We start from the raw sequence: 23,320 nt of genomic DNA on the forward strand, positions 1-23,320 counted from the left end.
TTCTCTCTGACCGGTCTGCTGGGTTCCCTGGTCTTCATGATGCTGTTTGTTTCCTAATGTTCAGCTGGACACTGATTAGGTGACACCAGATTTAAGTTAGGTTATTAGAGTAAAGGTAACTGAATACAAATGCCCATCACTCTTTTAGATTTTTATTTGTAAAAAATGTAAAACTACGTATAATTTTCCATCTACTTCACAGTGATGCACTACTTTGTGTTGGTCTGTCAAATCAAATCCAAATAAAATACACTGAAGTTCGAGGGTGGAACAGGAAAAAAGATGATACTTTTATCCAATTTGAATAAATAACTGAATCTGACTGCACTGTTCAATGATTAGGATTAATTGGAATGTATGTACTTGACTTTTGTGAAGAGCCTTGAGACGACGTGTTGTGAATTGGTGCTATATAAATAAACTGAATTGAATTGAATACTTTAGCAAATCACAGCTTTTTAATACAGACGGGTTCATGTTCAAGAATGTATTGGTATTTAACTGACTGAACGTCTCATACATCATTTATTAGTTTTTCCTGTAGTATTGTCTTGGGTCATTAAATTTGTCCCGGTAAGCTGAGTAGCTGCAGATCGTTGAGCTTTAGGGCCTCATTTCTGTTGTTTGAACTCGGCTTTTAGTACTTAGGTCAAACCTGCCTCAATTTCAGTAGTTTCATCTTTCTGCAGAACGCATTGTCTTAACTTTGCAAATGCATTCAGAAGGACAGGTAGACATTTAGCAGCATGCAGATTATACACCTTATAGTATGGATAGTTAAAGAGTATGTTCTGTCACTCGGAAAGCTGCAGAAATCTAACCTCTTCTGCATCCCGCTCCCATTAAGCATCTCCCTCAGTCCTTCTCTTCTCTTTTCTTTTTGTACTCCCTCTCTCTTTGCCCGTCAGACGAGCAGTGATCGATGCCCACTTACCGTCTTTTTTATTGCTTTGTAAAGCGGAGATAGAGACTGGGCCTGATTATAGTGAGGGAGGTATGAGGAGAAGGAAGGGGAGCATAAATACAGCCAGCAGGCCATAATTACAGAGACAAGATATGACAGCAAACACAAACCATACAACATTCAGTGATAGGTAGATGAATATCCCCTTTAAATGTTCTCACATCATAAGGACACATTGCATGGAGATTTTGTGTCAGGACACAACAGATTAGATCAGATTAGTTTTTCACTGGTTAGAAAAGCTTTTCTTGTTGTAGGTTTAATGATTCAGTGTCTGGGTCTGGGTGGAACTGACACTTTCCTGACAGAATCAGTTCAAATCCCTCTGTGTTCTACAGGCTAAGCACTGGAACCAGAAGATGCATTTTGGACAAGTTGCAGTTAAAGGAGAATAAAGTGGTTGACATGAACATAAAACTAGACTTTAAACTAGATTATAAAACTCAAGAAAGAAAAATTGAAGGCTTTTTCTCAGCAGATGCAGCACATTGGGAAGGTCCAAGTGGCGTTTGCATGTAAACATGGAAGAGCATGTGAGGCCTTAAGCCAACAGCATTTAGTTAGAAACATTTGATTCTTGAACTGTATTTTTCAGCTGTTTGGGTCTAGGTTCAGACGTTTTCACTAAGGATGGCACCCTGGGGCTTAGAAGGTTGAGTTTCTCATTATTTCCATGCAACTAAAATTGGATGAATGAAACCATCCCTCAACAAAGTCAGTATTGCTGTTGTATAGAAAGCATTCAATGTTTGCACCAAAGATTAACTCTGCATTGTTTTCCTACTTTGTAGTTTTTGAAGAATCACACATCCCTCTCTTAGCTCACACTTAGGGGGAGAAACTCTTTGGTTCCAAATATGTTTGGTGCATATTCCAAGGATGATTGGAAAATATTTATATTGGTTAAAAAGACACAAAGCACCAGTCTGTGCACGTGTCGTGTACGACAAAGTTTGAAGAAACGTCCTGTGAACAAAAGGTTAGCTACAGCTAACCTCCGTAGCTGTAGCTGAGCGGCTCGTTCTGCCTGCCGACCAAACTGCATAGTTGCTACGGTAACCACAGTGATGCGGTCCCTGTTGTCCTCCTTTCAGACTGGGAAACTGCTTCACTCGGCGTCGTAGAGACAGCGTTTCTGCTGGGAAACTCTCTGGAAACAAAGTTTTCCTCTGTAGACCTCAGAGAGAAAGTCAAGCAACGCTTGTACCTTAATTATCCCCATTCTTGAATGAATACTCAAACAGCGATTCATTTGTACTTAACTTAGTGCATATGATCGGTGATCTTATGACACTCTTGGATCCAGTTTGAAGAGTTATGTCTGTTTGCCACCAAAGAGACATTAGCGCGCTGTGTAGAAGAGATCGATTCTTTGGAAAGGTGGGGGTTTTATACGGGCAGTGGCATCACGGGAAGTCCGCTGTTTTCCTTTTTCCTGCCTGTGCTGGAAATGGGTTAATGCGATTTATTTTGAAAGTTCCAGGAATGTTCTACCGGACTTTCATGCTGTAAACATGGCTGTGGGTCCCAACACTGCAATGCATGTTAAGGTCTCACCTCAGGTGATTGCAGAAATTATGGTTCTGCTACTTTGATTACACCAACTGTTGCTGTGTGCACTGAGGTGATCTGCAGATACGTGCAACAAGGGTCAGTCCATCCATCACCTGAAGCTGTGCTCAGGTTGGGAGTAAATTACTGCTCTGAGTAAGCAGCTGAAGGATCTTCAGCTAATTGATTTTTATTAGGAAGAAATTAGCTGTGAAACATTTTTATAATGGCAAACAAATTCATGTTTTTATTTCAACCTGAAAAGACTCACATAATGGAGAAACAACGAAAGGATGGTTAGAGAGTTTTTTAATGAATGATTATTTATTTGGCGCTCGGACCCCGGAGGAAGACGTAAACGCTGAGGATGAAGTGGGTTTGAATAAACATCTTAGGATTATGATCAGGTACGTCTTCGCCCCTGGGAGCCGATCCTGGTAGTTGCGTAGGCCTTGGTATACTTCGAAGGAGTTGGGAGCCTATGGCGAAGAAGGGGTGGAGGAGGGTCGAAGCTCAGCAGAAGAGTGGTGTTTTCCATGCAGAGGGTCTTTAAAAGTGATGCCCTGGGAGATGATTGGCTGAGGAGGAGTGCGGACCTGCCGTTGATTGGAGCAGCCAGTGAGGAGTGATTGAACGTGGCGGGGGTGGTGAGTCTTCCATGTTGAACTTTCGTTTAAGCTCCATTTCACCTATTCAGCAACTTCCAAAGTACACGGAGAGGTCCGAAAATCTAATCAGGTGAGTTTAAAAAAAAGTAGGAAAAGACAAAGGACTGGTTACGCAGGTGCGTCTCAGTAAACCCATATTAATTAGATTCATTACACAGATTAGATTTTAACTGTTCAATTCACTTTTGATGATTCTGACATACAGCTAATAAAAACCCAGAATTCAGCTTCTCAGAAAACCCAAATATTACATCAAACAAATAAAAAATCACAGAGTGCTGTATCCAAGCATATTAACGGAAAGTTGAGTGGAAGGAAAAGTGTGGTTGAAACAGGCTCAAAAGCAACAGTTCTGACTGCAGACTTAAGAACATAGTAAAGCAAAGCCCATTGTGGGGATGCCATTAAGGCAGATTGTTTGTACTGCAGTTCTATGTGTCAGGTCCAATCAACCTGAAATACTTATAACATCACAAAAAGAAGAGAAAGACAGGAGATTTAGTTTATTACTCGCTGCAAGGAGAACGGACAGAGATATGCTTCAGTTACAAATCTCCTACCGCTCTGAAAGACTCCGACACCTCTTTTTATTTTCTGTAGGTTGATCCCTAGTTACATGAACGTTGCTGCTCTAAAGAGCGGGGGAAACAAACAGCAACAATGTGACATAGGTCATGCACACCATTATCTTATACAAACACGCTTGCATTGTCTCCATAATCTTAAGATATGTGCGTTCTTTGTTCAGCACGATCAGCTGTTATCCTTGTGATGAGTCCCCAACTGTGACTGCATCATCCCAATTCCACCTTTCCCCTTTCCTTGAAAAACAACTCATCACATATTTGCTTACACATACAACATGAAAGGTTATGAAGGTCAAATAGCAAAGGTAATAAAGAGAAAATGTAAGATAAATCTATATACAATTATTTCAACACTAAGATCCACCTTTTTTAGTTATCTTCCTTTTCCTTCAACTTCATAAATTAAGATTTATGTTGAACAGATGAAACTGTTTCTGTACTTAATGATTACCATGGTAAAAAGGTTGTATTATTATTTAGTTAGTGTGGGAGAGTGCAGCACACACAAAATAGTTTTAAATAATCAAGCCGACAGTTTTTCTTAATCTTTGCAGCCAACACGGAGACCTTTCATCAGAACACAAGTCTGAATACATCATCACCAAAATCAACAAATCCCAACACTCTGGTGCACACAGGGCGTGATGTAAATATTCTGACTGATCTTGAAACATTTCCCTGAATCTTTTAGTAAATTCTGCAAGTCAAATACTAGGTCAGCTTGACCCGGGTCAGCTTAACCCGGGTCAGGGTGACCTGGGTCAGCTTAACCTGCCATAACTAGGTTGTTTCTGGACAGGGCTTCGTACTCGTTTGAAATAACAAAACAATTAATCTTTCCTAAGCAATTTACCTTATTTGAATGGTGTGCGTGTTATTTAGAAACAGTCATTACTCCTTTCCTATACCAATAACATATTCATGTCCTACATCAGGAAGCAGTTTTTCTTAAAAAATTAACATTAAACTTTATTTGCATACCACAATATTAAAAGCTTTAATGTCCCTAAAAAACATTGCCTCTGGTGAGTCGATCCAGTCACAAGCAGAAAGGAGATAAGGCAAATCTGCACCTAGATGTTAGGATGAATCCAGCTGCATTTCGGACTTTATACTAAATCAACAAAGACTTTTGTCCTTAATCCATGCAGAGGGCCTTTAGCTTCCTGGCGGCTAATCCTCAGTAAATTTTAGCTCTTTGTGATCTTCATGATGTTCTGGTTTGTCTAACCCGTTCCTAGCTTGGACCATCAAAATTGTAGCCAAAGATCTGATTTTACTAAGCAGAACAGCCAAAACTGTAATGCCAGCCTGAGCAGTTTGACCAGTCTATTTACAGCATCAAGTTAGGAAATTATTAGAGACAGCTTCCTTTCAGGCCTTCAAAATAAGAGTTGTAAAAACATAAAGGTGTAAATTCTGGGTGGATCTTTTGCAAACTACAATTAGTCCCTTACAAATACTTCTAATAGTTGACCTCCATCTAATATTAACACTTACGCTAATAACCACAATTTATTTGCATACAGTAAACATGATGTGGAAATTTCATTCTGTTACATGTTTATGTTGCAGGAGGGCACTTTCTCCCAGTGCTGCTGTCATTGTTTACCTTCAACGTTAGAATATGATTTTTGATTTGAGAGAGGAAGTAATTCAAGTCCTAAAGAGAACCAAAGAACTCACATACCGAGGGAGGTGTGGAGAATGACACTGGGGCAGGAGCATTAATCAGGGGAACAGCCATGGCAGAAGGTAAGCAGGGAGACCAATTAACACAGAGAAGCTGAACTAAAACACAAGGAAACACTTAATCAGGGAGAAAGATGAATAATAATCTAAGGGAAATAAACCAGAATCCACAGGGAACAGCCTAAATTCAAAGAAATTTACTAATAAGATAAGAACTAACTGAAACTAAATTAATACAGAGAAATGAACTAAATACAGAAAGACCTTAAAACAACAATAATATAGACATCAGAAGAGATCAAAACACAAACATAAATGAAAAACAAAATCCAAAACCTGTGGATTGTGATGGGATTTCTAAAAGCTTTTAGGAACTGACCAGTATCTGATGTGCTGTGAGTCATGCTAAATATTAATTATTTAAAGGTTCCAGCCCAGAGTTCACTTTGGCTCTAGTTCAACCATGTATCAAAGTCTATTACCTTAAATGCTCGTTGCTCAGATTGTCTACTAGGTGTTGGGCACAACATCTATTTTTCGATTAACAAACATTAAACATTAAAGGTGGAAGTCGGGGACAGTAAGTGAGGCACCGGCATGTGATGAACACATAACAGGAATACAAAACTTTCAAACTAAACCCAGAGCATTAATATGACTTGGACAATAGCCACAATAGTCAGAAGGCAGTGTGAAATACAGCTGAATATTATCTGTTGCTGTAAACTGGAGGGCCATGGTGTGATTAGTGCTAAGCTCCAAGCTGCAAAGTTCAATGCAGCTTTTACTAAGAAGGATGGGTGACAGCTGAGGAGAACCAGGGCTTTCAGGCTATGGAGAGCTCGGGTTACAGCAATCCCCACACTATGAGATACATGTAACAGGATCACTAAAAGCAGGTAGGATGGCTCTAACACGTGGACCGTCATCTGATGCATAGCAGCTACTGTGCTCTGTACTCCTAAAGAGAGGATACAAAACACCTGATGGTGCAGGACTCACACAGGTGCGAATCTATGCCAGCTGTGGGGTCAGTGAAGTCTCATGGAGGCTTCTGAATCATAATTGTATCTTGATGTACAAATGTATTTAATTGTATTTAGTATTTTGTTAACATTAAACATTTTATTTGAATCCACTTCCCCCTAATAATTTGAGTACAATCTCTGCAAGTGGTGCTCTCCACACACTACTGCCCACAGCTGGGCTGTTCCTGTGAATCTGAGTAATGTTAGGACTCTTCCAGATGCCACAAACATGCACCAAGAAATATGGCAAAGCAAATTCTGAATGTGTTATCAGAACATATGAAAATGGCTTGTTTTCAGTGAGAAAGCTCTACTGGGTTCCAGACGTAGAGGTCCATCTCGTCCTGCATCGTGGCAGCTCTAACTGTGAGCCTGAGGCCGGACCACAGTGATCTTCCTCCCTTTGTCCTCATTGTCTACCTCTGTGCTGTTAGTCAAACGTGTGATGTTGGCAGTTTTTCCTCTCAAAATTATCAGTAATTGCTTTTAATGATCTCAATCACACTCCTTCAATGCACTAATGGACACGTGTTGCTTTGTGTAATCGGTCTCTGTCATTACTTCATAAAGAATGTCTAATCAATCAGACTTTCTCATTGAATCTGTCTAAAACTGGATGGTGGTCCCAAACTAAGATCTAATTAGCAGAGTGTTTTAGTTCTTCTTACAGACATGCAGTGTTGCTCCAGTTTATCTTTAACAAGAACTGGTTCTAATTTCAATTCAGTTAGATTAAAATCAATTCAAATTAAGAATTCTTATTTTTAACTAAGTTCCCATCTCCAACCTGAACTAGTTCTTTTTCATTTATCATATTTTATCTGAAATAAAGTAAAAATATGTAAAGGTCATTGTTTACAAACTAGCCTATGGACTATTCTGTTGACTAGCATCAACTTTATTCTGCCTTGTTGTCTTTGTTCACACAAGCTCTATTTCAAATGGCTGAGTTTCCAAAATAGCTGTTATATTTTAATGCTTTTAGTAACAGGAATAAACATTTTGATGGAACTGCGTCCATTTAGACTACGCCTGTAACTGCAGTCACTTTTAACCCTCTTATTAGTCAGCACAGATGGGATTTACCCGCAGGTTGTTTTTTATTCCCTTTAAACTGTTATGGCTGTCAAAACCCACAGTAATACTGAATAATAATAATAATAAAAAGGATTTGATAATTTTACAACCATATAATCAAAATAAATTCAGGTCATATTTATAAAATTTTGCTCATAAGGGAGTTCACCATCACCATGTTCCTCTGTCATAAAATCCTGATTTTGTTTAAATAGATTAGCTGACAAAATATTTTAATAATGTAAATTCAATTATCTCTGTTGTCCTTTCAGTTCCTGAGCTGGAGGATGGTCAGAGAGGAGTTAGAAGCTGCAGCTTATCTGCAAACATCTCAGCTCCATCTCCTGCTCTTAAACAAACTAACAAAATCAGGCAGAAAAATTCCTCAGTGTAACCTGATAGTGCAGTCCTGACAGAAAAATCAGCTGAAGACAGCAAAGTCTAGTTTAAAGAGGGGAGACTCATAGGTCTTCATGACCAATATGCATTCTGACAAAGATGAAATGTCTCTGCAGCCCAATGAGGGAAAATGCTGCAGCTTTTCCTGTGTGAAATTTTAAAAGTTTGCTCCTAAATTAGATAGGGCTGTGAAGAGTTCATGCACAACACTGCAGACTTGCAGATATATACCACAAGTTTGGTCTGTACTCCACTGCTTTCATGTCGCTGATGTTACTCCAGACAAAGAGTGCACAAACACAGCTGCAGCGATCTTCTCTTTAAAGCAACTTCATGTCAGTCCCATCACACCTCTGCCTCCGGGATTCATTTGTTCTCATTAACTGGAAACTAGAGCTCCAATTAAGTCATTAATCATTTGCTGTATTAGGTCAAGAGGGCCCCTCAATCAGCTCACCTGCTATTTTACTTTTCTTGTTGCTGCTTTCATTGCTTCTCTTGCATATCTAAGGTTTTTTCATCTTTTTGAATTTAGGCGAGGGCGCTGATGGCTTCTTTTCTGATGTGAGGCAGAATTCAAATCCAGTCTCCAGTTATATGTTTGAGCGTATGAACAGCTTGTGTATCATAGAAACATTGGACATGTGATACCTGGAGCAGTACTGTTAATGTAAAGTGTGTTATAAAATAAATGTATTATTATTAATATTGGTATTATTATTACCAGAAAGGCTAACACTAGCCTGCTTCTGCTTCCTCTGCCTGGTGGAACATTGTTGCTTTGCCTTCCTGCCCCATTTTGCCTTTACACAGCTTGGTTGTTCAGAATTAGTCCACTGTTCTGTTCTGCATAATTGGGAATCATATTATCAACACAAATCAGGGAACTGGTGTTAGATTTCTACAAGCACAGACTCACCACAATGACAACAGAGCATCCAGGGAACCGATGTTGAAATACTGGACTCCTGTAAGTAACTGGGTGTTCACCTGAACAATAAACTTTTAGAACACTGATGCTCTTTACAGGAAGGGTCCGAGCAGACTCCACCTGCCTAGGGGACTGAGGCCTTTTGTAGTGCAGGGGGTGCTCCTGAAGACCCTTTTTGAGTCTGCGGTGGCATCAGCCCTTCTTCTATGGTGTAGTATGTTGGAACAACAGCTTACAGCTGAGAGGAAGCAGTTAGATAAGTTCATCAGGTAAGGCCAGCTCTGTCCTAGGATGCCCCCTGGACCCAGTGTTGGTGGTGGGAGACAGAAGCACTGTAACAAAAATAACATCACTGTTGGACTATGTGTCCCATGCATGAAGGTGCTGCAGAACTGGAGAGGTCCTTCAGTGACAGACTGCTGCATCTTAGGTGCACAAAGGAACGTTTTCACAGATCTTTCCTCCAAGCAGCTGTTAGACTTTATAACCATCACTGGTCCCAACAAATTCAGTAAGTGTTCAAATCCCTGCTGTTATTCACACAGTTTTTCCATTTCTGGTTAATAGTCCCAAACAGAGGACCTTTGCTGGAGGGCATGGCCTCTGGCTGTGGACCACACACCTTCTCATCAGGCAGCTGGAGACAGAAGGAGTTGTGAGACAACCTGTCTTTGTCTGATGCTCGGCCTTCCCGAGAAACTCTGAGTGTTTTTCCAACAACCTTTAATAGAATATTGTTCATGTTGTTTTGCCTTACCTTCCAAGGAACCTCCACAACAGATATTTTCTGGAAAGTGTTCTCCAACAGCTCCTGTGTCGTCAGCAGTTCCCTGCCTTCCCACTCTCCGTCACCCTCCATCTGCCTCTTGATCTCAGGCCTCCATGAGCTCCGCTCTAACTGGACACTCCTGGGAACAAACTCAGCCCAGAACTCACGAAAACCTCTACCAGACCCATCTACTCCTCTCAGCACTTGCCATCCTCCCTTGAGCAGTGAGCAGCTAGATTCTGTTTTCATTTTGAGGATTCAATATCACCTTGTCTTCTGCCTTGACTAAACTACCTTTCCTCTTTTCCAGATGCTGCTGAACCAAATTTCCAAAGCCTCTTTAACCACTAGATCCATTATTTTTCTTTTATCCTGTCAAACATTCTGAGTCCAGGTTTGATTCTGCATCCGGGTCAGAAAACTTCACAGAAACATGACATCACCTGAGGATGCTATTTTTAATAACTGTACAGTATTTTTTTCTTATGTTATAAGCTTTCCCTTACTGTCCAGTCTCTTATTCTAACTTTTTGTTTTTATATATTTTTTTACCTTTGTGTGTGTCTGCATGCTTCCATATGCCTTTCACCTTGTGAATGTGAATTCCCCCACTGTGGGACAATTTAGGGTATTTATATTCTATTCTATTAAAAATTGACTGCAAGACTGAATGGATGATGGTGAGCTGGTGACTCTGGACCTAACAGAGCTCTGCCACTAAAAGACTGTTTGGAGTGAATGTGTGTGTGGAAGGATTGTGACCCACTGAGGGTTATCTGTGAACAGTTTGATTTATTGTGTATTTCCAGTTGTTGTTCTGGGGAAGAATTTGTCAGTGGACAATAAATGTATGAAGCATGTTGTTAAAATATTTATTTGCACTAGTGGTGGCAGCCATTTTATTCTACCTGTTCATTCCTGTGTCTTTTTTTGTTGGCTAATATCCAGGTTAATATTTCCCTCTGCAGCTGGGAGCTTCCGGAGGTTGGAGCGTCTGGTTCCCCCTCGGTGCTGCGTCTTCCTCCTGTGTGGCGTGTGTGGTAAGCCTCTGGTGGTCTCTATTTTAAACTCCCAACTGATAACTTTTTTACAATTACTTATAAAGTTCTCCTGGACGCCTGTTCGGGAGGTGTTCCAGGTATGTCCCACTGAGAGGAGGCCCAGGACACGCTGGAGGGACTATGTCTCTCGGCTGGCCAGGGAACACCTTGGGCTCCCCCCCGGAGGAGCTGGAGGAGGTGTCTGGGGGAGAGAGACGTCTGGCTGCTGAATCTGCTGCCCCCGCGACCCGGTCCCAGATAAAGCACGAGTACGACGAATAATCCTTTTTGCTTTTATAATTGGATTCACGTGATGATTGTTTTCCAAGTTGCAGCATTTTATTTGTATGTCAGTTCTACGCGATCTATGCCACACAACTAGTATAAAACCGGTCCTTTCAACAGAAAGCCCATCTTCTTATGGATTTGGTTCGTCTCATTCATCACCATTTATTAACTTATTCTGTGGTTGAAAAACATAGAAAGAAAATTGTTGAATCAATTTTTACCACATGGGACGGAAATCTTTGATTTACTGGACAGAAATGAGACAAATTTGCATCCATTTCCTTGTTAAGACGCATGACTGGATTTTTCAGAGATCCAAGACACATTTGGACATTTCACCTACTGACATATTCTAGACGAGTGGCGTCAGGGCAGAGAGCAGACCACACTTCATAGTAAACAAATCAGCTTATCAGGACCAGATGCGTCTCAGTTTAAAACCTTCAGTTAAGTGTAATACTTGTACATTGCTGTTACTTTCAGACATGAAATTCGAAGAGAGAAGAATGCTTCCGACTCTGAGAACACAGTGTTCAGTCGGTGTAGGTAAAATGTCCACCTTCTCATCAGAAATCAGGACTTCTTTTCCTGCGCCGTTGCTCAGCAGTTTAGAGAACTTCAGCCATGGCTGTGAACTGGTTTTCTATTACCTGAAGGCATCTCAAGAGGTGCAGCGGTTCCTCATTGTTCATTACCGCTGTAATCAGCTGAAAGATTTCTTCCCTTCTGAGACTGAAGGTGTGAAAGATGTGTTTGAGCAGCTGAAGCTTTGGAACATGTTCTCTCCAACACTTGTCTCTTCATAGTAAACAAAGAGAAAATGAAACAGGCCTTTAAGGATAGGTTCCCTGTGGACCCACAGCCTGACTTATCTTGCCTGCCCTCCTTTGAATATAGCTTCCTAATCTCAGCAGAGCCCAGCAGCTATACAATCAAATAGATGACAGTCCTCTTCTCTTTTCTCCTTTTTTCAATTTGTGCTCTCCTGAATCACTAAGTAGTTGTGATGTTTGTCTTCAATTCCCTACAAATAAATTCCTCTCACTGCTGGTGTGTTTTCTTTTTTCAAGTTTATTTAATAGTTTTCCCAGCAGAGGAATGTTGAAGTTTATCTTTCTGATGGTGCACAGCCAAAGAAAAGCTATATTTCACCTCCAAATAAAGCCCGAGCTGTGAAAATATTTGGATATTTACATCTTCTGGTTTGGCTCCTATTAGTGTTGTAGTCCAGACCACCTAACCTGAGACCAGGACTAGTGGAGGAGAACCAAGTCCAAACCAACGTGAGGCCATTTTCAACACGTTTGTTGTAATCATAGTGATAGTGACGTTAGATTCAAAAGAGTCAGCAGCAGTAAGTACTCCACAATCTGCATTATTATTGTTGAGATCTTCTTCTTCTGTGGTTTTAAACTGGTGGGCAGCCATTATTTTGTAGTCCCGCATCTTAATTTCTATTGATTTCAGTCATGCTGCTCATGAGCCAGGGCTTCCTCATTAGAAAGGTTTGCCATCTACACGACAACACAGACCAGGAATGTTTTCAAGCTATTACATTCTGGATTTTCAGAGAAAATGTAAACAAAAAGTAGAAACACAACTAAACTTCTCTTTTTTTTAACCAGAAAACGTCATGTGAACAGGGCCTAAAGCGCTGGTCTGGATGCAGGTTGCTCTGTTTATGTGAAGGGACGAAACATCTGGAAGAAGTGTTCAAAGGAATGAATGGAAGGAACCGAGTTACTGTTTCTGCAGGATGGAGGTCGCTTAGGGGGAGGGGATCCTGTTTGACATGGAGGAGAGATGCTGGTCTGTTCCTGAAGGTGATTCTTCCAGGGTTTTTAGGGTTTTCCGGTGTATGATGAATGTAAGAGTTGAGGTGCTTTCCGGAGGATTTTACGGAGGATCAGAATTTGGCTTGAACGAGGAAACGTGTTCAACTTCCGACAGCCAGCAGGGGGATTGTTTGACTAATTAGAGGCTTAGTCCATCAATATGATCTAGCTTTAATAAAATGAATTTTCATCAGAACTCCTGCTGCAGCATTTTCGATCAGCTGAAGGCTTTTACCTGCATTTTGAGGACATCCTGAAAAAATGACTAGTTTTACACTTTTTTTCAGCGTCACTCCTGGACATGATATTTCTGATTTTAAATAGAGGTTTGCTGACATTTCATCAGGTCAGAACCAGATGTAAAATTTTATTATTGTTAAAGTTGACTATTGTTAAAAAACAATAGTCACTTTAACTTATTGTTCAGCTGCTTAAATTGCTGCTATATTTTACATTTCTGTGGCTTTTAGTCCAGTGGCACACAGAGCATTTAGATGTTTCTACTGTTTTAAAAATAATAGCCATGTATCGCTAGATATTTGTGATAAATGTTTTGAAAGTTTAACATTTTTTTATATATGTTTATATATAATGTGTTTCACCTAATGAGCTAAGTTACTGAAATAAATAAACTTTTCAACAATATTCTACTTTATTGAATAAGTCTGTAGTATTAGGAGTTTTTAAAATAAACTCAGTGGTTATCTCAGTGTTCATGTAGCTTGGTGGCTACTGAGAAGGTCTATACTATGAAGTTACTTAGCGTTAACTAGCCTACATCATTCAGTTTACTTTTATAGTAGTTGGTTGGTTTAAAGCTTAAGAATGGGGACCTAAAGGTTAAGATTCTGACTAACATCCTGATCTGTCACTAGGTTGTCAGATTATTTTTGTTTGTTGGTTTATGGACCCTGATAAAATCCTGCCCACCTTCTGGCCAACACTTAGTTTCAACAATGTGGCTCTTTGAAGAAACTTGGATAGTATGAAAAACTACACTGACTACATGGTTGAAGCCCATGCATGCATGTGGAGTACATGTAAACTTTACATGAAAAGACTCTAGCTGTGATTTCCATCCAGGTCGGTATGATGTACCTCCGTATACTTGAACCTGATCTAATTATAATCCACATTTAGTGGAGGCCAGATTACACACAAAGCAAAGGTTTGGTTGAACATAACTGGTTATGATGGGTTATATCTTTTTTATACAGCTATTTAGAGGTTTATGGAGGAATGCTAATAACCCGACAAGATGATCTTCTGTCAACCCTGCTTAAGGTCCTGCAGCGTTTGGTTTTCTTAGAGGCACCTTATGCTCTCAAATTGATTAGAAGTTGAAAAAAGATGTTTGTTTTTTTTTGTCATTCAGGGACATTCATCCACTGTTTAATGAATAATGACAGCATTTATTCAACCAATTACTCAGGTGCTTTTCTCTTTGAAACACTTGCAAATTGCATTTTACCTCAATACTTTTCATTCTAAGTCACCTTCAGTTTTTGTGTACCTTCAGGGACTCTTTATTATTATTTATTATAACTTATAACTATCGCTTCACAGTTTCTGTTTTACAGAACATTTGACCTTGAACGCTGATAACAACGACTCTTTGACACTAAGAGTGGAAAGATCACACGTTTCTAGCTTCAGTATCTCACCACATGCTTCCTCTGAGTACGCCCCCTGCTGCTGCACTGCCACTCAGATCTCATCAGCTGTGCTGTCAATCAGCGTGCAGAGGCTGAAGCCTCAAGCTTCACCGGCTTTATAAGTCGTGGAAAGTATGTTAAATTTGGTGGGGGTGGGCAAAGATTTGTGACCTTTGGATAAAGATAAGGATCAATGAGGCTGCAGCTTAGAGCTTTTAGGTTTATTTGAGATGACTTCATGCAAAAACACCTAATAGCAAAGGTCTATTTTCTAGCATAGTCCAGAATCTTTTGTCTTAGACTTGTTAAATGATTTGTGAGACATGATTGTTTTAAAAATGAAGCTATAGATCTTCCTGATTTAGAAACCTATACGTCAGACATTAGTTAGAGTTGTGTTGGACGTTCACCAGGAATTTCACGTTAAAATATAAAGTAATGATTTCACAATACATTATTTTCAAACAGAACAAAAATAGTACCATAAACATTGGTATTCACTTGGTTGGATTGAAAAAAGAAGTTAATTACTCATAGGCTGGCTCCCTGGTTTATTTCAGAGCTACTTTAGAGCACAACATTAGGAAAGAGGAGAGAACATGGTGCTCTACACATCTAGAGGAGTCTTGCTGTCGAAGATTCTCAGTCATCCAGGTCATAGAAAAACTCAATCAAAAGCAATGGACTTCTTGCAATTCTTGAAGACATTTCAACCTAATTCAGAGGTTCTCTTCAGTTCTGAGTTTTTGGTGGGTAGTAGGTCGTTTTTTAAGCACATGGGTTCAATTCACATGCAACTCTGTATTGCTTATCCCTCGGCATGTTGTTGGCATTCTTTGACCTCTTGATCTTGCTACCTCGATCACATGAATCAAGGTGTGGTTACCCTGAAACGTCTTTGGAAGGAGAGTGCTGTGTTGTATGTGGGGGAAAAGTGAAACATCCTTCAACCTCCTGGGTTAAGGGATGGTTTCTCATGTCTGATGTATAGCTTCTTTTACTCCTCTCTCAAATCGTCAGTCTTATCTGTAAAATGTGAATGTTGCTGTCCTCAAATCTGAAAGAGGCCTACTTCATTTGCAAAATAGTCTACTGTTGTATGAAAAGGACCCTTCACCAAGCTAGAACAGCACATTTATCAATTTTAAAGGAGTCATAATTCTGTTGAGCCGTCCTTTCTCTCAGCTCTCAGCAGTAAAGACTTTATGGAAATCTTTATAAATAAACACTACTCCAGAACTTCAGTTCAGTGCCAGGAAATGAAGTGCAGTCCACCTTCTAGGTCTTCTCTCACACTTCTGCTCCAATGTCAAAAAACTGATGAAACTCTCACATTACTGAGTGGTTGCTTGTGCCAGACGTCATAAAATCTGTGAAATTATAGCATGAACAAACTGCAGGACCATATTTGAAGTCCTTACTATACGCTTGGGCCTGCCAAGCCTGTGTGGCTTCCCTCTTCCAGCAGCTCAGGTGGACAGCTCAGCTCCTCTCTTCACCCGAGTGTCCGAGACATGCGGCCAAAGGTCCGAAGACACGACTGCAAAGTCGATTAGCAACCTCCTGCCTAGGTTGTCCTGGTGCCAAATGCGCTGATGCCCTTATTTTTTGACAAGGTGTAGCATGCAGCTGCTGTTTCTAGTAATTTAAACTCTAGGTTTTTATTTCAAACAAAACACAATATAATATATCAAAATCTCACCAAAAACTGGTTGAGCTTTTGCTCAGTGATTCATTGAGATATGCAACTAACCTATAACAATTAAAAAGCTATAAATAGTGAATTTGACACCTTTTGGTTGGTTTTATTTTATGCTTAAATCTCATAAATGTTATGTTATTCAAGTATATGACAGATTGCTATCACTAAATACTACTACTATGATTAATATCATCATAATAATGCTTCTTTTGCAGACAATTGTGTTAACTTATCCTGACATAAGTGAGGAAGAGCAGGATGAAGATGATGTGGTGGGCCCTGACTTTATCCCAAGCATCCTGAACCTGGGGACTCCCGGTCCATTCATGACTGGATTCTGGAAGAACAACAAAGTGGTCACTCAGAACATGGAGTGGAGGCTATGTGCTTTGTTCGTTGACCCAGTGTCTCAGTTTTTGTCACTATTATGTAGCCTCAGAATAATTTCAGGTCCGTGTTTTTTTTTTTTTATATATGGTAACTTCAGTAAATTACACTTCCTAGTAAGCTGAAAAAGGCTGAGCATGAAAAACATAACATTTAATAACTGAATCTGTGGAGTCTGTGATTCACAGACTGTGGAAGATCTGTGGAAGAGATTAAACATAGAAAGTACATTTTATTGTAAAATGGCTTGGAGATTGTTCTCAAATATAGGAGTATGATTTGACATATTTTAATTAATGGCTTCCTTTTCATCATTAATGCAGGGACAGAACATATCAGATTTTATTTGGGTTTTAAATTCAAACTTTAATTAGTAAATCACTTTGGTAATTAAAGTCTATTTATTTGAATGATTTTGGATTATTTAAAAATTCAGATTATGGAGACAGACTGCAGTGTTGTAAGTTTCAGTTTAACATGCTGCGATGTGACCTCCTTTCTTCCTATTAACCCTGCAGTTATAAGCTGTGAACAAGCGGCTGATTCTTCCTGACACCAAACACTGTCACTGTGATTCTGTCTGGGGAGACAGGCAGCATCCATTCACTCACCTCTGCACATTTCTAGTGGCATTTCAGACTGTTTAGGTTGAATAATGAGAACATAAATGACTCAGTTTACTAGTTTTGAGCTCATAGTTATAGAGGCTTAGGTTATCCTCAGCTATCTTTGTAGTTATGCTGCTATAAGCTTAGACTGCTAGAAGACATAATGATCACCTTCCCTCTCTCTGCTACATTCTCCTTATACTCTTCAATTTGGCGTTTTTTGCTGATATTTTAGCTTTTACCTTCATGTTTTCTCTCTATTATTTCTCTTGACTTTGTAAAGTGCCTTGAGACGACGTGTGTTGTGAAAAGACGCTATATAAATAAACTGAATTGAATTGAATGAACAAACCTAATCTGTTTAAGAGACATTGTAAAATCCCATGCATGCTTACAGGATGCGTGGTCCATGTAACATATTAGTCTCATATTAATCTCAAGTCATCGTAGCGTTGTTTCTACAGGTTTCTACTATCATTCTGTGTAGGTGGTAACCGACTCAAATGTATCAGTGAATGAATAAAATGCCCCCGCAGTTAAAAATGTCAGGCTTTTGTGAAGTAAAACAATAGTGCCAAGATAAATTATCCCCATTTAAGGAGACATTTATTCTGTTTGTTAAGCCTCAAATCAACACTCTTAAGAACCTTTAAATCCCAGCATTCAGTCTTCTCAGGTTCATAATGGCCATCAGTTACAGATAAATTGATTTACAGTAAATAAAGGGTCAGATTCAACTTCTTGTACAAAGGTATCAGTCAAGAGAAGAGCACAAGAACATCCACAGCACTGTGAAGGGAGTCACCTATAACTGGAGGAGACAAGGGACCATAGTGACATTGTTAAACTGGGTGTTTCTTCATAACTGGAAAAGGATCTAGAGAACTTTAGCAGGCAGAGTAGACCGATATGAAGACTAGTACAGAATACCCCTCTATCCCACGGCCATCTCCATCTAAAACCCCTAAAAAACCTGAATGCTTTTAATATTTAATGTCCTCTCGGGATTAATACAGATTTTTTAAAGAATTGATATGTTGTCAAGTCAAGAGGACAGACTGAGTGTTCACACCTTTACAGTCAGGTTATCATTTTCTATTTTGAATTGTAAATGATCTATGTCACATTAAAGGAGGAAAAGTATGGTCTCATTTATAACAGGGGTGTGTAGACTTGTTGCCTCCACCATGTAAGTTCAGTTTATGAGGTTCTGTAGCCACCACTGTTTGTGCTCAGTTCTTCCACCATTAAAGCGAAGCAAAGATGAGTTTGCATCATAGAGAAAGCCTTTGCTGTTATGCTGTTAATCTGAACCTAGAAACTCCTTGGGACTGAAAGTCTCATTGCGTCACTTGGGGCAGAGCGCTGACGTCACAGGTTTCTGGTAGTTGGAGATATGTGGCCTAATTATACAGTCTGTGTTTGAATCTTTAACTCTCAGAAGCAAGAGCCAAACGGGCCTTTAAATGGCTGCCTGTGTGTTTTGTTCTTGATCAGCCGAGTTTGGGAGCGTTCTGTCTGCAGTCTGTGTTTATTGACTGCTCACATAAAGAAGCAGAGTAACCTTAACAGGCTGCAGAGCACTGATCCACAGCAGCAGAAGTTGTGACCTTTATTGCCGTCTCCTACCTCACAGAGTTTGGATCTTGGCTCTTTAAGCCGACTAATGATCCATGGAGGAGCTGTGTGGCCTTAGCCTCCGTAATTATGCTCTCTTTCTCTTTTATGACTATAAGGTTCTCAAGCAAACTCTATCATTCTTTTTCAGCCTTTGCTTTCTGTGTCACACACACACCTAAGGTCTCTCCTTGAGATCTTCTCTGATCCGGCGGCAACCTGAATTCCTCTTTTGTCTTTGTTTCCCTTATTCTGCTATTTTTCTCTCTCCCTTCATCTCTAACAGAGGTTCCCTCTCTTCCTCATCCCTTGTTCTCCTGCAGATTAATTACACTCTAATATATGCACATATCTGCTCCCTGGGAACCCTCCTCCACATCTACCACATCTACTTTGGTGCTAAAGAGCGAAGCTGCTCAGCACGAGGAGTCCCATATGGGACGAGCCGCAGCCATACAAGATGCTTACCAGAAGAGAAGAAGAGATGGAAATCTGTCAAGTTTGGGACAGAGAAATTAGATAAAAACAGACTTTTCCCCTCATGTTCTTAGGATGGAAGCCAGACTCAAATAAACTGTATATGCTGCCAAAGCTGTGAGTAAAATTTATGACATGAGACCAATTTCAATTTGTTATGAGATTTTAATGAGGGGAGCCACAAACAGTGAATGTCACATCTAAAAATGGTCAAAATAACATTATGGCTATCAGCAGCCTTCAACTCTAAGCTCACAGAATGTCTAATAGGGCTTTGGTAATCTGATCCGTGTGTGTTTTCTGGTTCTGGAGTCGTTGAGTCATTCTGGATGGGGTGCTTCTAATGTTCCTAAGTATGAGTTTCTAGGTGTCTTCTTGATTGTGGTAGAATTGAGCAGGAGATGGACAGACAGATTGGTTATACAGCACGAGTACGAGGTTCTGCTCTGGCGTGTCTTGGTTATGGAAGAACTGGGTTCTTGATTTGCCTATCCATCTGTATTCTGAGCCCCACAGTCCTAAGATCTGGGTCAGGACTGAAAGAACCAGATCATGGATGCAAGCAGATGAAAAACTGATGAAGGGATTATATATCCCTACTGGCCTAGGAGCACCTAAGGATCTCAGCAGTGTTGCTGATTATTTATGATCTGATCTTGGATGGATGGACGGATGGATGGTGAATTCTAGTTTCCAGACAATTTAGTTTTAGACACACCAGTCCAAAGATCATTATTCCAGAAGTCCTGGTGTTTGGCTATGTTCTCTCTGGCAAACTTCTGCCTGATCTTTGTGTTTTTGTTGGACAGCAAAGGGTTCCACCTTGTACACCTCCTATGAAAGTTAACCTCTGAGATTAAAACAGGATAATGATATTCTCATCATGTGCTCCTGCTGAATTACGCCTGTGTGGGATTTTAAGGTCCTGCATGGTTTTCACAGTCCTGGCTGCTGAACGTAAAACACTCACCTGGATTTGTTCCACCTTGGTTGAGAAGCAGATGAACGGCCAAATGATCTCAGGTTCTCTGTAGGGTTATGGCTTGGAAAGTTCAGCTGGTTCACCACCATTTCTTGCTTTAATTATGAACTACATGTCATAGAAATATCACTGTCTATATTTCGTCTGCAGGTTCCTGTGAGACATCCTCTGTATGAATGAATTATAAACGTTTTGCTTTCATGTCACAGCACAGAGATATTAAAGAAATGCAAGAAATCATTTTATTCATCATTTCCCTTGGTTTGTTTCCCCAGAATGTTTCATGGACTAGTTGTAGTCTGGATCAGAAACAAAACACTCAACTCGAGTGAGTCAATTAGTGACTGTGATTGCTTGTTTAGCTCTGAGTGGATTTTCTTCATGACTGTTGTAGCACCACCACCTTCTCCACTGATTAGATAATGACATTTTTCTGTTCTGTTTTTATTGGATTTATGTGTAAACGAGGTCTAGCCTCTTCCCTCACTCTGAGGGAGAACCAGTTTATTGTTAAATTCAATATAACTACTTCTGTTCCATTTTGAAGGCATTTCCTCTCAAATTCAGCAGTTCCTGTGAAATGTATTTTGTGTGTTTTTTCTCCAGACTGGAGATAAAACCAGATGGACAGCTGCTTCAAAGTTTGCAATTCAGATAAGACATTATTCAGCTGCCAGGAGTTCTGTGTTCACCTGTAATCTTGTTGAGGTTTGAGGGTCAGACTGAACTTAACTTCAAACCGACACCCGACATCTCCATCAGCAGGAAAAGTCTTTATGTCAGCAACAGCTTCTGTCTGGGTCAGATCAGGGAACCTCTGCTGGTCAGGGAGTCCTCAAGTTGTTGTTTTTAAACTGTCACTTTGTTAAACTGGGGAAAAAGATGGCACCATTATGTGGTGATGGTCGTCTACCTCTGCTCCAGTTGCTGTTCAATAAATGAAATTAAATCTGGGTTCAGAAATTGGATTTCTATGTTTGGTCTCCGCCAAGGTCTCGTCTAGCGGCAACAATGACTGATGCATAATGTTCTTCTTGATCATCATCATTACCTTTTGTTCAGTGTGAATCAGCTTTGATCAGGGAGCAGTACCAAGGCCATCTGGTTCCTCATCCATCACAAATGCTCCCTGGTCCATTGAAGATGATGACCCCAGTGGTCAGGTCCCCTTCAGGTTGTCTTGATGTAAGTTGGTTTGAATGGTCTGAAGAGACTCTCTGGTTCTTCTTGTCTCAAACGGGCCTGTTTGACATTAACCATCCAGTTCTACAGGACACTGTTCATGATGAACATCCAGCCTCACAGTGATCAAGTTTCAGTTCACCAACTCTCAGCTTTAGTCTTGGTCACATGATGGTAAAATGTAAGCAACATTGTGAAGAAGCTGCTTATCTAAAACTGCCACTGAACCAGAACCTTCAGTGGTCCGTTCAGGAATCAGACGATCGTTGTGGTTTCTGAACTGACCACCTTGTGCTCAGCATGTTATAAAATTAATACTGGGAGAGTAGGACAGGTGAAATCAGACCAAATAAGGTCACCTGTATAGGTTGAAGAGCATTTATGTGCATCCTGAAAGATTTTTCTTTTTTCTATGTGTGTGAATTGTAAATCTTTGTGAACAACACAAAACACACCTTAACCTTCCCAATGATTATTATATTAGATATTATTTTACAAAGAATGTTTATTTTCAGGATTATGTGTACTGCATTTACTGGCACCACTGCTTCTAATACTTTGCCAGTAAAGCAGCACATACAACATTTCATTAGACTGCAGCATACAGAAAGACCCTACTTTCACCTGGCATTACTCTCAAACAAATGATTGGTATGCAGAAAATATCTAATGGTTGCTACCAAAGGTTGGTGACCCCATGTGAGATTTGTTTTAGCTCCCTTACTGTCCTGCTCACTGGGTGGGAAGATAAATATGGTTCCGGTCGTTGTTCTAATAATGGCACCAAAACTGATTCTAGTACAAAATTTGTGATTTTTTTCCCCCCCTGATAAATAAGTGATCTTGTACTAAATGTTGGATATTTCTGAATTATTCTGTTTTAAACTGTGTTACTGAAATAAAAAATGAGTTGATTTAATTAACTTGTGCACATATGTACCAGGAGTTAGTGTAAGAAATTAGACCTGCAAACTTTAAGAAAAGGTATAATCTAAGGGAGATTTCAGTGTTGGTCTTTTTGTTTCTCACTCATTGTTTAGATCCATAGATATTTGTGTACAAAATATAGAACTTTCTTTAAATATTAAATAATTAAATAATCTAAGACATTTTCTAAACTCTCGTAATAATAATGATTTAGACTTTATTGATCTCACAATGCTGCTGCCCGTAGCTGGGGCCGTAAGGTCTGCGGTGCCTGTCGCGGCGGCAATCCCCGAACCCGGTGGTGGACACCGGCAGTAAGGGATGCTGTCAAGCTGAAGAAGGAGTCCTATCGGCTGTGGTTGGCTTGTGGGACTCCTGAGGCGGCTGATGGGTACTGTGGGGCCAAGCAGAGGCAAAAACTCGGACCTGGGAGGAGTTCGGTGAGGCCATGGAGAAGGACTACCGGTTGGCCCCGAAACGATTTTGGCAAACCGTCCGGCGCCTCAGGAGGGGGAAGCAGTGCTTCGCCAACACTGTTTACAGTGGGGGTGGGGAGCTGCTGACCTCGACTGGGGACATTATCGGCCGGTGGAAGGAATACTTCGAGGATCTCCTCAACCCTGCCATCACGCATTCCCTGGTGGAAACAGAGGCTGGGGACTCGGGGTTGGACTCTTTTTCATCACCGAGGCTGAAGTCACCGAGGTGGTTAAAAAGCTCCACGGTGGCAGGGCCTCGGGGTTGGATGAGATCCGCCCTGAGTACCTCAAGTCTTTGGATGTTGTGGGGCTGTCATGGTTGACACGCCTCTTCAACATTGCGTGGCGGTCGGGGACAGTGCTTCTGGACTGGCAGACTGGGTTGGTGGTCCCCCTACATAAGAAGGGTGACCGGAGGGTGTGTTCCAACTACAGGGGCATCACACTCCTCAGCCTCCCTGGTAAGGCCTACACC

This window comes from Girardinichthys multiradiatus, chromosome 18, assembly GCF_021462225.1.
Source record: "Girardinichthys multiradiatus isolate DD_20200921_A chromosome 18, DD_fGirMul_XY1, whole genome shotgun sequence".
Classification (NCBI taxonomy): domain Eukaryota; kingdom Metazoa; phylum Chordata; class Actinopteri; order Cyprinodontiformes; family Goodeidae; genus Girardinichthys; species Girardinichthys multiradiatus.